Raw genomic sequence first — 13,038 nt, forward strand, 5'->3', positions numbered from 1 at the left:
ATGTGAACATTTTTCTGTACAAAATTAGTAAATGAGAAAAGCTTACAGCAATTACTGTGATGATATGCTTTATAAAAAAAATACCAATTATTTGCTGATAACTGCCTTTCCTGTGAATATTTGGACAGGATCCATCCTAAATAAACTGTAAGGTCCACAATGTCTATTCAGTGCTTTTCAATGGATGTGCTTGTTGATTATTTTTAAACTGTTTCCTCAGGATACTTCTAACAATTCCAATATGATTTCTTAAAAGTGTAATACTGCAGTGTTAGGTTGTAGTTAATACTGCTTCTTTATGTATGAGAAAGAAATAATATTACATTTAGTTCCTTTTAGAGCACATTATGTTTCATACAAGTAATAGCCTTAGCCTGACATATTAATCAATATTTGAATCATCCTTTTAGTACAACAAAATTGTTTCTAATGCAGAAGAAACAATATATTGCACCACTATATTCAATATCTGATATGTAAAGAGAGAGAGCATGCAACAGCTCACTAATTTAGTTAAATTTCCTGCCTTATGAGATTAATTGCCCATGATTATCAATGTGAAGCCTTAAAGCATGATAATTTAAACTGGATCTATAACTATACCCTTCCTGTTGTATCTACTGCTACTGAAACATGTGCCGTTAAAATACTTTTTATCCAGAATGAAAATTCCTATCCTGTCCGTAGATTCACACTTTTGCAATTGTATGAAAAGGAGACTAGGAATATGCATAATTGTTCTGCCCCTTTCAGAAACATTCATCATGTTTCCTCAGCCTTTTCAGCAGGGAGGGAGCCCTCCAGATGTTGCTGAACTACGTTTCCAATAGTCGTACCCAGGATAGTCAAGCTGCTCATGTATCCAGAAAGCCAAAATTCCCCATTGCTGAGTTAGAGGTTAAAAAACTAAGGTGTATCACTTGGTTTCCATATATAGAGTCCTAATATTATTTTGAACCCAGGTTGCATAAGTTTCTTAATGACTCTCTTTACTTAGAATTTTGCCTGGTCTTTTTTTTTTTCTTTTTTCATTTTTACATATTATACATCCAATATAGTCATACAGTATATTGTTTCATTGCGGATCAATGCATTTTTGATTTGAATTGATTTCAACGACATTTTAAGATTAATGGTCTTGTTTTGTTCTAACTGTCATCCTGTTAGAATATTAATGAAAACGTGGAATTAAGAAATTGCTGAAGTAATTATTTCAAACCCAAACATAATGGCATCAACAGAATAACGTATGAGGCAAAAAAGAAATAAGGGTGTGTTTTTTTTAGTTTTTTGAAGGACTTGTTTTAGATCAGTGTTTTTCAAACTTGGCAACTTTAAGATGTGTAGATTTCAACTCCCAGAATTCCCTACCAAACATCTTAAAGTTGTCAAAATTGAAAAACACTGTTTTTGACAACCCATCATAAGAAGCTGAATAAGACAATCAGTATAGCAACCTCCTCCAACTTGCTATCACCAACTAGTCTATTTGGGAATTCTGGGCATTGTAATTCAAATACAGCTACAAAGTTGGAATCAGAAGCTGCATATTCCCAACAAACAGAATGCTAACAAGATTGACCAGGAAAATTTTGCCTAGTGTTTTACTGAGAAACTTTTTTTTTTTAATTTGTCAAATTTATATGGTTGCCCATCTCACAAACAAGTGACTCTGGGCAGCCTGCAGACTTGCAGAACAGCAGCTCTTGCCATATTTCCTGACTCCGTTCAGGAAGCAATACATACTAGTGCTATGATGAAAAATTCTCTGTCATGTTCAGCATTACAAGATATATCACCTTATGCAACTTATTTAGATACATGCTAAAGAACTGGACATAGTATGTAACTTTGATACATTGAGTCATAAGGCATTCTAATGACTTTATTTAAAAGAAAAAATGAATATTTCAAAACCCTGAAGAACCAGAAGTGGTACTAATTAATCTTCACTTGCTAAAATATATGTTCTTACATGGATTACTTAGTCATACTTAAAATATGACCTTTTCTATAAAGTCAAGTGTCATATATCAATGTGATAATCTACTAAATGTTCCTTTTGTATACAGAATCAAATAGGCAAATACAGTATATTAGTATCACATGGATAATGCTTTAGTACTCCAGTGCAATATTATTAAAAAAAGGAAAATATCCTATTTAAACAGTTTTTATACCAAAGTGAAATAGGAGCCCCAAATATAATGAGCAATAAAAGTTTATTATATAAGGCATATGCAGCGATGGAATATCATGGATCATGATCTATCATGTTGCTCCAGCGTACGTGGGTGGATAATATTTTTAGACTTTGCAGTTTAGGTTTGAAAGAGAATGAGAGGCCTCTAGTCACCCATTCACACTGGATCAGGATGGTAGAATATGATCCACGACCTTCAATGACTCACAACTGTAAAACATAGCCTTCATTCCCTGAAGGCCAGATGACTTCCTATGGAAGCAGGAAGATCAGTTTGAAGACAGACAGTGATTGGAATTTCATCAGGCTGCCTTCAGACTTCAAATGGAGAAAAGTTAAATGTTAGATTTATTTAGATGAATCAAAATGGGAAGAACTACTGCATGAGCTGGAACAAATTAAGTGGGATATAATTAGGTTACTGATATTAGATATAAAGATGAGGGATTGCTTGACACCAAGTATGACCACCTGTTATATTACTAGGCAATAAACGATAGTAGGCTAAACTGTGTTGGATTAATTATCAACAACAAAAACAACAAAACTAAAAGAATTCAATAGTCTTTCAGGCCAGATAGCCTCTCTAATTGTTGAATTGTCTCAATACCACATCCTTGAACTGATACAACTGTAGGCTTCCATAAGCGATCATAGTAATGACGAACTAGAAGAATTCTAGGAATTAATTACATATCCATTGAGCCAGAAGAATCACCATGTCAAAACTGTTATGGTTGATATTAATGCAGTTATAGGAGAAAAAACAACTACAGGATATGACAAAATAATCAGAAATTTTAGATTGGAAAAAAAACATATTTTTCATCATGAATTCATATTTCAAGAAAAATGTAGCCCAAAAATGGACTTTAAAAACCCAAATGGCAATACCAGTGAAACAAATTACATTTTGTTTAATAGTCTATTCAGTTTTTATGGAATGCTCAGTTTTTAACTGATTCAATATTGGCAGTAATAATCGACTAGTACATTGTCATTACACCATTAAAATCAGCACCAAACAAGAGGAGAAAATTGCTGCAAAATGAAGCAGCTTGCATAAACTGTCAGATACTCAAGAGTCAGAAAGTTGACAATTATGAATTTGTTTCAGTGGACACAAGGAAATGAACAATGAGAACTTAGCTGAAGCCTTATGCTGTACAACTGAAATTCTGTTATCAACAGCCAATCCAATTGGTGGTACCAGGAATCACAATCCAGAAAGCAAAATATCAGAAGGGACTAAACAAATGATACAGAAATCAGCCAGAAACACTGTAGAATATGCTGGCAAAGCAGCTAGCCAGAAAGGAATGACCAGAGCTATTCTCAAGTCTTGTGGTAGCAAAATAAACAAAACATTGGCAAAATTATTTACCTGCTGCTTACAATAAAGAATGTCCCACCATGTTGACAACATGCCAAAGTCTTTATCTTACACAAGAAAGGTGATCAAGAAGATATAAAAAAACTACATATGAAAAAGCCTTCTTTTACATCTATACAAATTAGTCCAAAAGAAATTGAAACAGCACTGGACTTTGCCCAACCAAGAGAACAGGTTGGTTTCAGAATGGATTTATCATTATAGACAGTGTTTCTCAACCTTGGCAGCTTGAAGATGTGTGGACTTCAACTCCCAGAATTCCCCAGAATAGCTGGCTGGGGAATTCTGGGGGTTGAAGTCCACACATCTTCAAACTGCCAAAGTTGAGAAACACTGCTGTAGAACATAGGCAAGTGATTCAGCAAATTATCACATGTCACAATGAATACCAGCTACCACTTTGCCTCACCTTCACTGACTTTGTAAAAGCTTTTATTCTGTTAGGTTCTATATTCAAAGCCCTACAGAGGGAAGGTGTGGAATAATCCTACATCGGCTTCTTGAAAGCAATATACAGAAAGGCCACAGCTACCATCCACATAAATGAAAAGGCTGCCACCATCAATATGCAAAAAGGAGCTTGACAAGGTGATCCAATTTCACTAAAACTATTCTCAGCAAGCTTAGAAGAGGTATTCAAACAACTGAGCTGCTCTGAAGTAGGAATAAAAGTCAACAGTGAATGCCTTAACCACCTTCAAAGATGAATAACAGACTTAAATGACAGCAGCAAAGAAAACCCAAGTCATGTTCGACAACTACCCCTGACCTTTGCCAATAAAATTTGAAAACATGAACTGAAGATATCATAGCAGGAATTTTGTAGCTGAGTAAATTAGACTGGAGAGCATTTGGACAATTTTTCGTTGTATTCAAAAGCAACATACCAACCTGCTCATGGAAGAATTTGTTTAATCAGTGTATATTACCTGTGCTGAAATGTGTTTGTGAAGCTTGGATGATAAAGGCAAACAATACAGAACTTGGAAGTTATACAAAGAACCATGGAACTGCAAATGTTAGGCAAGGCAAGGCAAGGCAAGGCAAGGCAAGGCAAGGCAAGGCAAGGCAAGGCAAGAGTATGTGACAAAATAAAGTGGGTCACCTCAAAAATGCCAATGGGCTTATCATATTGCATGATGAATAGATCAACATTGGACAACAGCAATCCTTGATAGGATAACAACTGACTATAAAAGACCAAGGAAACACTCAAACGCTGGACAGGTGATGTAACTCAATTCAAAGATGTTAAATGGAAATTACTTACTTATTAGTAAAATTGTCAAATGTATAACATTTGTATAAATATTCTTACATTTTATAAATATTATTCATGCTTTCATCATATGTGGATAGAAGCAAGAATAATATTTTAAAGATTCATTCCATAAGTTGTTCACAAAGAATTATTGTTCTGTTCTATTCTGCATTAATAAGATTCTAGGTCAAATACTCCACCTAGTTCTGGACAATACAGTTTGACTCAAATGAAGTGGAATAGGTTCAGAAAAAAGAAACACGGATAATCAGGAAATGGAATGATTTACCGTTAAACAACTGTATGATGAATAATTATAGGTTATATGATGCAAGAAGTATGGATCTGAAAACTAATTTATTAATGACCAAGGAAGTTGTGTTTGACAGGAAAAACAGAGTGAACAACTGCAAATTATGTATAAGAATGATAAAACAGCCACAGCAAGTACAGGAATTTGACTATCATGATAGGATGTTTGCTAAAGATAGAAATATGGATAAAGACACTTTTGTTTGTGGAAATTCTGGCGTAAAGGTTGTGGGTAGTATATGATCTGTTGCAAGGAGTGATTGCTGAAAGAAGCAAAAATGCTGTGTATAAGAGCATGCTTGCTCTCATTTGTCATATGGATGTGAAAGTTGGGTATTTCAGGAAAAATAGACAAGTAAGTTGAATGTAGTGGTGATGGGTTACTTAAATGTGTGTGGTAAAATAAAAAGAGGGTAAAAATATATGGGGGCCAAATGAATATGGATTGAACATAAAAGTGAGTGACCAATACGAAAGAAGTATGTTGAAGTGGTTAACCATATAGAGAAAATGAATGAGAACTGAATCACAAAACAAGTATATGAAGGAGAATGAATGGGTTGAGAAAGGGTAGAATGGAGAAAGTCATGTCTGGGTGGAGTTGATGTGATCCACCAACAGAGAGGTGAATGAATACAAAGCAATGTAGTTAGTGAAGTAATGAATGAATGTTATAGTAGCAAGGATATGTTTAGAGAGTGAATGGTTTCAGTGTAATCTAGATTTAGCTCTATTTCCTTTTCTTTTTCATACCTTGTTCTGTAATTTCTCTGGGTTGCTATTTCTTCCTCCTTTTCTCCATTTTATATACTGTTGCTTAGCCACAAAGGCTGCACAACAAATGCACAGATATATATTATATAATCTAAAATGTCCAGGATGCAATTCTGTGTACATTTTTAAAATTACAATTTTGAGAAAGTTCTGGTTTTGGTTTACACACATGAATTCTCCTATGTGTTGAAGATACACATTTGATAATTCATATAAAACTATGAATTTTTCCATTGCTAGCATGATCAGATATTTAGTTGTTTATTTAAAATATTTTCAGACTACAGCAAATTTTGTGGACAATTTAAAATATTACAGAACATTTGCAACAAATAACATCAGCAATTAATAAATGCCATATAATAATGTATTTTTACATTATTACATACTACATACTTTACAGTAGTATATAGTATGTAGCCCTGCATAAAATCAATTAAATAATCCAAATAAGTAGCAGTTAAAACAAATAATCTAAAATACCAGTTCATTTTTTGTAATTAACTATAAATAGGCTTTTCAGGCTCTTCTGAAAAATAGTATAAATGAGTCTAATCACAGATCTTTTACATATCATTTCCTAAACCTAGGGGTCAACATTAATAACATCCTTTTCTTTGTGGCTGCCAACCTAACTTATTTTAATGTCAGATAAAGAAGCAGAATCTCTGAAGCTAATTGTAAAGCATAGTTAAATTCATACAAGTGAAAGCCTATGCATAAGTATTTTTTAATTTTTATTTATTATTCAGTTCAAATATACAGTAGTACATGTGCTTTTTTAATCTTAAAAATATCACTTATTCATTTCATCTTTAAAATTCATGTACTCGTCCTCTCCACATAGCTCTACTACTTATATATTAAATTCAATACATTGTAGACTTTTTTTCACATCAGTTTAGTCATGATGGTGACCACTTGGAAAATTAGATGTCCAACTAGAGCCTACAGATTATCTAAACCTAGTAATATGGGTTTACCTCTGGCTGTGAGGCAGGATATACTTAAAAACATATCTGGAGAGCACATTCCCACAGTAAATTCTTATCCAGTATTGTCTCAAGATTCATAGCAAAATCATGCAATAACCATTATTACATTCCCACCCCTCAGACTTCTGAACAAGTCCTTTGACATCTATAAGTTCATAATACTTTCTAAGAAGATGCTGCTCTCTGAATGAAGTCCCTGGAAGTAACCACTGTGAACAATACATGTGAACATTTTACATCCTGGGCATCGTTATTTTACAATGGGCTATTTTGTGATTCTGAACTTCCTACTTTCCTACTGAGAATAATGCCTTTCAGAATCTGTGGGTGCCAAAGCATTTTCAAGATTAAATGAGGAATATTGAGAGAGAGTCTTGTGACTCTTTCTTGGAAAGCCAAGAGCATATCCTTTCATGATTGCCTCCTCTGATATATTTCAAATATTCCTTGCTTAATTTTAAAATCTCCAAAACAGATTCAAAAGAAACTCTAAAGTACCATGAGAATAAGGAAAGAAAAAGGTAAGTCTCATGGGAGTGGGACAAAAATTGTTGGGAACATGGAGGACAAGTTTTTCAAGTTTTTACCAAAATGCAGCCCCAGTCACACTCGTAATTCAGAATCTGATAGGCTTTGAATTTTTATCCATACCCCATATTTTTTCTCCCTTTAACATTTTTGAATACTTTTGAATACCAAAGTAAAGGAATCTTGCAAGGACAGACACCAATGTTGGGCCTCTATCGTGTCTAAGAATGCTAGTATAATATGTTTTTTTTTAAAAATGCCAAAGAAGTTTTGATTGCAGCTGTGGAAGGAGGAAAAGCAACACCCATCTTTTAAAGATTAATGCCTATTTGGATTTGGCTCTTAAGATGATTATTAATTTTGGACTGGAAGGGTTTGTTTCTCACCCATTATCATTCAGCTTTACTCACCTCAATATCACTTTATTTATTTATTTATTATTTAAATTTATATCACCGCCCATCTCCCCCAGTGGGGGAATCTGGGCAGTTTACAATAAAATAATGATAAAAACATGTCAACCTGAGTAACAGTCTAAAAATATAAATAGAATAATAAATATAAAATCCAAGCGGAGATGGAACCACAATCAATAGGGGTGCTAAGGTGCCAGCCATCCCCAGGTGGAGCTATCAATCTCCCCCTCCTAAGCAAGGTGGCAGAACCAGGTCTTCGATTTCTTCTGGAAGGCAAGGAGCAAGGAGACCTGCCTTAACTCCAGGGGCAAGATATTCCAAAGGGTGGGCACCACTGCAGAGAAGGCTCACCTCCTGGACCCCACTAGATGAAATTCCTTTGCTGATGGGGTCCGTAGTATGCCTTCCCTGCCTGACCGGGTGGGGCAGGCTGATGTTATGGGAATGAGGCAGTCCCTCAGGGAACCTGGCCTCATGCCATGTAGGGCTTTAAAGGTGATAACCAACACCTTGAACTGGACCTGGAAGCACACTGGAACCCAAGGCAGCTCGCGTAACAGCTCGCATATATTTCTATTTCATTCTAATGTTTCCATTCTTTTTTCAGACAGCTTGGGAGTGTTCTACGTGCAACAGCTTTGAAAAGTGATACTAATTTTTTTTTAATTTGTGCAAATAGAGATCATGTGTGGCAGCATAAATATATTTCCTACCAAACATACATTTTTTAAAAAACTGAACATATTGCATATTACAAAGCATTACACATAAGACATATAAAACTATCTTGGGTTTCTCCCTTCCCCACCAACATTGTAAAGCTTGATAGGAAATGAATATTACACCATGTTCTTCTAGTATGATATATAGTCAATCACCAATATGTGGATTTCTGAATTTAAGATAGGACATTCAGTTCTCATAATTAGGAGTTTAATATGATATTTGCTTTGCAAAAAATAGTGATGACCATCAGCTTTGGTGACTCTAAAAGAACATAATACTAATTAATGGAGAGTAGGCTTTCTATGACAGCTAGATTGGGATAGTGGTGAAAGGACTGGACTAGAAATGAGGAGATCCTGCCTTAGACTCAAAGCCAGCTGGGTGACTTTAGGCCAGTCATTCTCTTTGATCGCAAAGGATTGTTACCTGGTCATGGTGCTGGAGCTTGAGCACCTCAATGATGCCATGAGCTAAACCGTGAAGGGCCACCCAAGATGGGAAGGTCATGACCGAGAGGTCAGACTAAATGCGATCCCTGGGGAAGGTAATGGCAACCCGCCCCAGTATTCTTGCCATGAAAACTAGATGGATCAGTACAACCAGAGATATCTCGGTATACCATCAGAAGATGAGACCCCCAGGTCAGAAGATGGTCAAAATGCTACTGGGGAGGAACAGAGGATGAGTTCAACTAGCCCCAGACGTGATGACGCAGCTAGCTCAAAGCCGAAAGGATGGCTAGGGGCCGACGGTGCTGGTGGTGAACGGCGAATCCGATGTTCTAAGGATCAACACACCATTGGAACCTGGAATGTAAGATCTATGAGCCAGGGCAAATTGGATGTGGTTATTGGGGAGATGTCAAGATTAAAGGTAGATATTTTGGGCGTCAGTGAACTGAAATGGACTGGAATGGGCCACTTCACATCAAATGACTACCAGATCTACTACTGTGGACAAGAGGAAGAAATGGAGTACCCTTCATAATTAATAGTAAAGTGGCTAAAGCAGTGCTTGGATACAATCCAAAAAATGATAGAATGATCTCAATTTGAATTCAGGGCAAGCCATCTAACATCACAGTGATCCAAATATACGCCCCAACCACAGATGCTGAAGAAGCTGAAGTAGAGCAGTTCTATGAGGATCTGCAGCACCTACTGGACAACACACCTAAAAGAGATGTTATTTTCATCACAGGAGACTGGTATGCTAAGGTGGGCAGTCAAATGACACCTGGAATTACAGGTAAGCATGACCTGGGAGAACAAAACGAAGCAGGACATAGGCTGATAGAATTTTGCCAAGACAACTCACTCTGCATAACAAACACTCTCTTCCAACAACCTAAGAGACGGCTTTATACATGGACTTCACCAGATGGACAACACTGAAATCAGATTGACTACATCCTTTGCAGCCAAAGGTGGCGGACATCTGTACAGTCGGTAAAAACAAGGCCTGGAGCTGACTGTAGTTCAGATCACGAACTTCTTCTTGCACAATTTAGGATCAGACTAAAGAGATTAGGGAAGACCCACAGATCAGCTTGATATGAGCTCACTAATATTCCTAAGGAATATGCAGTGGAGATGGAGAATCGATTTAAGGGACTGGACATAGTAGATAGGGTCCCGGAAGAACTATGGACAGAAGTTTGCAACATTGTTCAGGAGGCAGCAACAAAATACATCCCAAAGAAAGAGAAAACCAAGAAGGCAAAGTGGCTGTCTGCTGAGACACTAGAAGTAGCCCAAGAAAGAAAGAAAGCAAAAGGCAACAGTGATAGGGGGAGATATGCCCAATTACATGCAAAATTCCAGAGGTTAGCCAGAAGAGATAAGGAATTATTTTTAAACAAGCAATGTGTGGAAGTGGAAGAAGACAATAGAATAGGAAGGACAAGAGACCTCTTCCAGAAAATTAGAAACATTGGAGGTAAATTCCAGGCAAAAATGGGTATGATCAAAAAAAAGATGGCAAGGACCTAACAGAAGAAGAAGAGATCAAGAAAAGGTTGGATGACTATACAAAAGACCTGTATAGGAAGGATAACAATATTGGGGATAGCTTTGACGGTGTGGTCAGATGGCTGAAAGTGAAGAGGAACTGAGGAGCCTTATGATGAAGGTGAAAGAAGAAAGTGCAAAAGCTGGCTTGCAGCTAAACCTCAAAAAAACCAAGATTATGGCAACCCACTTGATTGATAACTGGCAAATAGAGGGAGAAAACGTAGAGGCAGTGAAAGACTTTGTATTTCTAGGTGCGAAGATTACTGCAGATGCTGACTGCAGTCAGCAAATCAGAAGATGTTTAATCATTGGGAGAAGAACAATGGCAAATCTTGATAAAATAATTAAGAGCAGAGACCTCAGACTGACAAGAAAGGTCCGCATAGTTAAAGCAATGGTATTCCCAGTAGTAACATATGGCTGCGAGAGCTGGACCATAAGGAAGGCTGAGAGAAGGAAGATAGATGCTTTGGAACTGTAGTGTTGGAGGAAAATTCTGAGAGTGCCTTGGACCGCAAGAAGATCCAACCAGTCCATCCTCCAGGAAATAAAGCCAGACTTCTCACTTGAGGGAATGATATTAAAGGCAAAACTGAAATACTTTGGCCACATAATGAGAAGACAGGACACCCTGGAGAAGATGATGATTCTAGGGAAAGTGGAAGGCAAAAGGAAGAGGGGCCAACCAAGGGCAAGATGGATAGATAATATTCTAGAGGTGATGGACTCGTCCCTGAGGGATCTGGGGGTGGCGATGACCGACAGGAAGCTCTGGTGTGAACTGGTCCATGAAGTCATGAAGAGTCGGAAGCGACTAAACGAATAAACAACATAATATATCACAGGATTTTTTATACCAGATTATGGGGAACAAAGCAGAAGGATACAACTAAACCTTATTAATTCTGCTTTTGTGCTTCTCATCTACATCAGACTGGCCACATACAATAAGATAGGCCTTTGATCTAGTCCACTAGAAGTCCTTTAAATGCATACTTGCCTACTCTTTTCTTTTCCTCCTTTCACGGACAACATATTAATTTACTAGCCTTTTTCCCTCATGTGTCAGAAAGTTATTTGGAAATATATATGTTTTTGATTAGAAATACTGACAGGGAACAAAAAACATTGCTGGGAGAAAACATTTTACTATGTCATGTTTAATAAAATTGTAACTAAAGAAATGCTGCCTTCTGGAACTTTCTTGGAACTTAAAGAAAACATTTCAGAGGAGGGAACTGTTTGATAATTTAGCTACAATCCTGCCTTATTTCCTACAACAATGTTTTTCAACCTCAGCAACTTTATGATGTCTGGAATCCAGCTCCCAAAATTCCTCAGCGATCATGGCTGTCCTACAGCGTTAAAGCATTTGAAAGCTAACAGATGCTAATCCTTACAGAAATGAAGAAGAAAAAGGTTGAAAGAACTGAAAAAGAAAAATCCCCCAAAAGTCTCCATCTGTACTTGATATTTTTGTCTTTCCAATCCAGGATTACCTATTGTGAACTAAAATCAAAATGCAGCTACCCAAGTGATTCCAAGACTCTCTGCTCTTAGTCCATCTGAACAACTGCATTTAAGTTTGCCAATTTATGAAATGTAATTCTAGAAGTTTTCTAGAATTGGCTTTTTCAATTAAATAATTGAAATTAGGAGAAATCTGGCCTGCTCTCTTATGTACTTTTCTGACTACATATCAAAAACTGGCCAAATCATTATTTTTCTTCTATTCTACCTGCATGTAGTCAGTAAGGTTTCATGAATATATAGTCTGCTAGTAAGTTTCTGCATTGTATTTTTCCCACAGTGGATATAGGACATATCTTCTTCCTCAAACCATTCCTGTGGCTAATAGACAGCGTGAAGGCATCTTACTAAAACTTTGTAAGGATGCCTTCAAATAATGCAGGGATAATATTTTTTTTTTTTTCAAAATGGGCAGAAAGGAACAGAAAAAAAATGTATTTCATGAGAACAGTTTTATCATTCCAACTTTCTCACTGTTGCCTTTAATACAGAATGGCAAAAGCTTTCAGTGAGGTAGGGAGAGAAGGAGAGAAAGTGAAACCAATGGAAACTTGCTTCTCAATGATTTGCTCCCTAGACAACATTACATTACTTATTTCTCTCTATATCAGGGCAAAACTATTTTCTATAAGGTCGACTCCTTATTATTGGCTTGACTTTTGTAGGCACCTACAGTAGTACCCAAATGTTTCATGATATGAACATTTGCACTCAGAATTCTATCTGCAAGAAAAGTGCATGATGAACTCTCTCGAGATACTGTGCAAAGAGATAAAACTTTATTAACACACATCTAAAGTTGCTTAGGGAAGTCTGTCATGGCCAAGTGAGTGGGTGTCTGAAGTTAATGAGCTGCTTTCAACAAGATGGGCTTCTCTGAGAGAAGCT

Source organism: Candoia aspera, chromosome 2 (genome assembly GCF_035149785.1).
Source record: "Candoia aspera isolate rCanAsp1 chromosome 2, rCanAsp1.hap2, whole genome shotgun sequence".
Lineage (NCBI taxonomy): Eukaryota > Metazoa > Chordata > Lepidosauria > Squamata > Boidae > Candoia > Candoia aspera.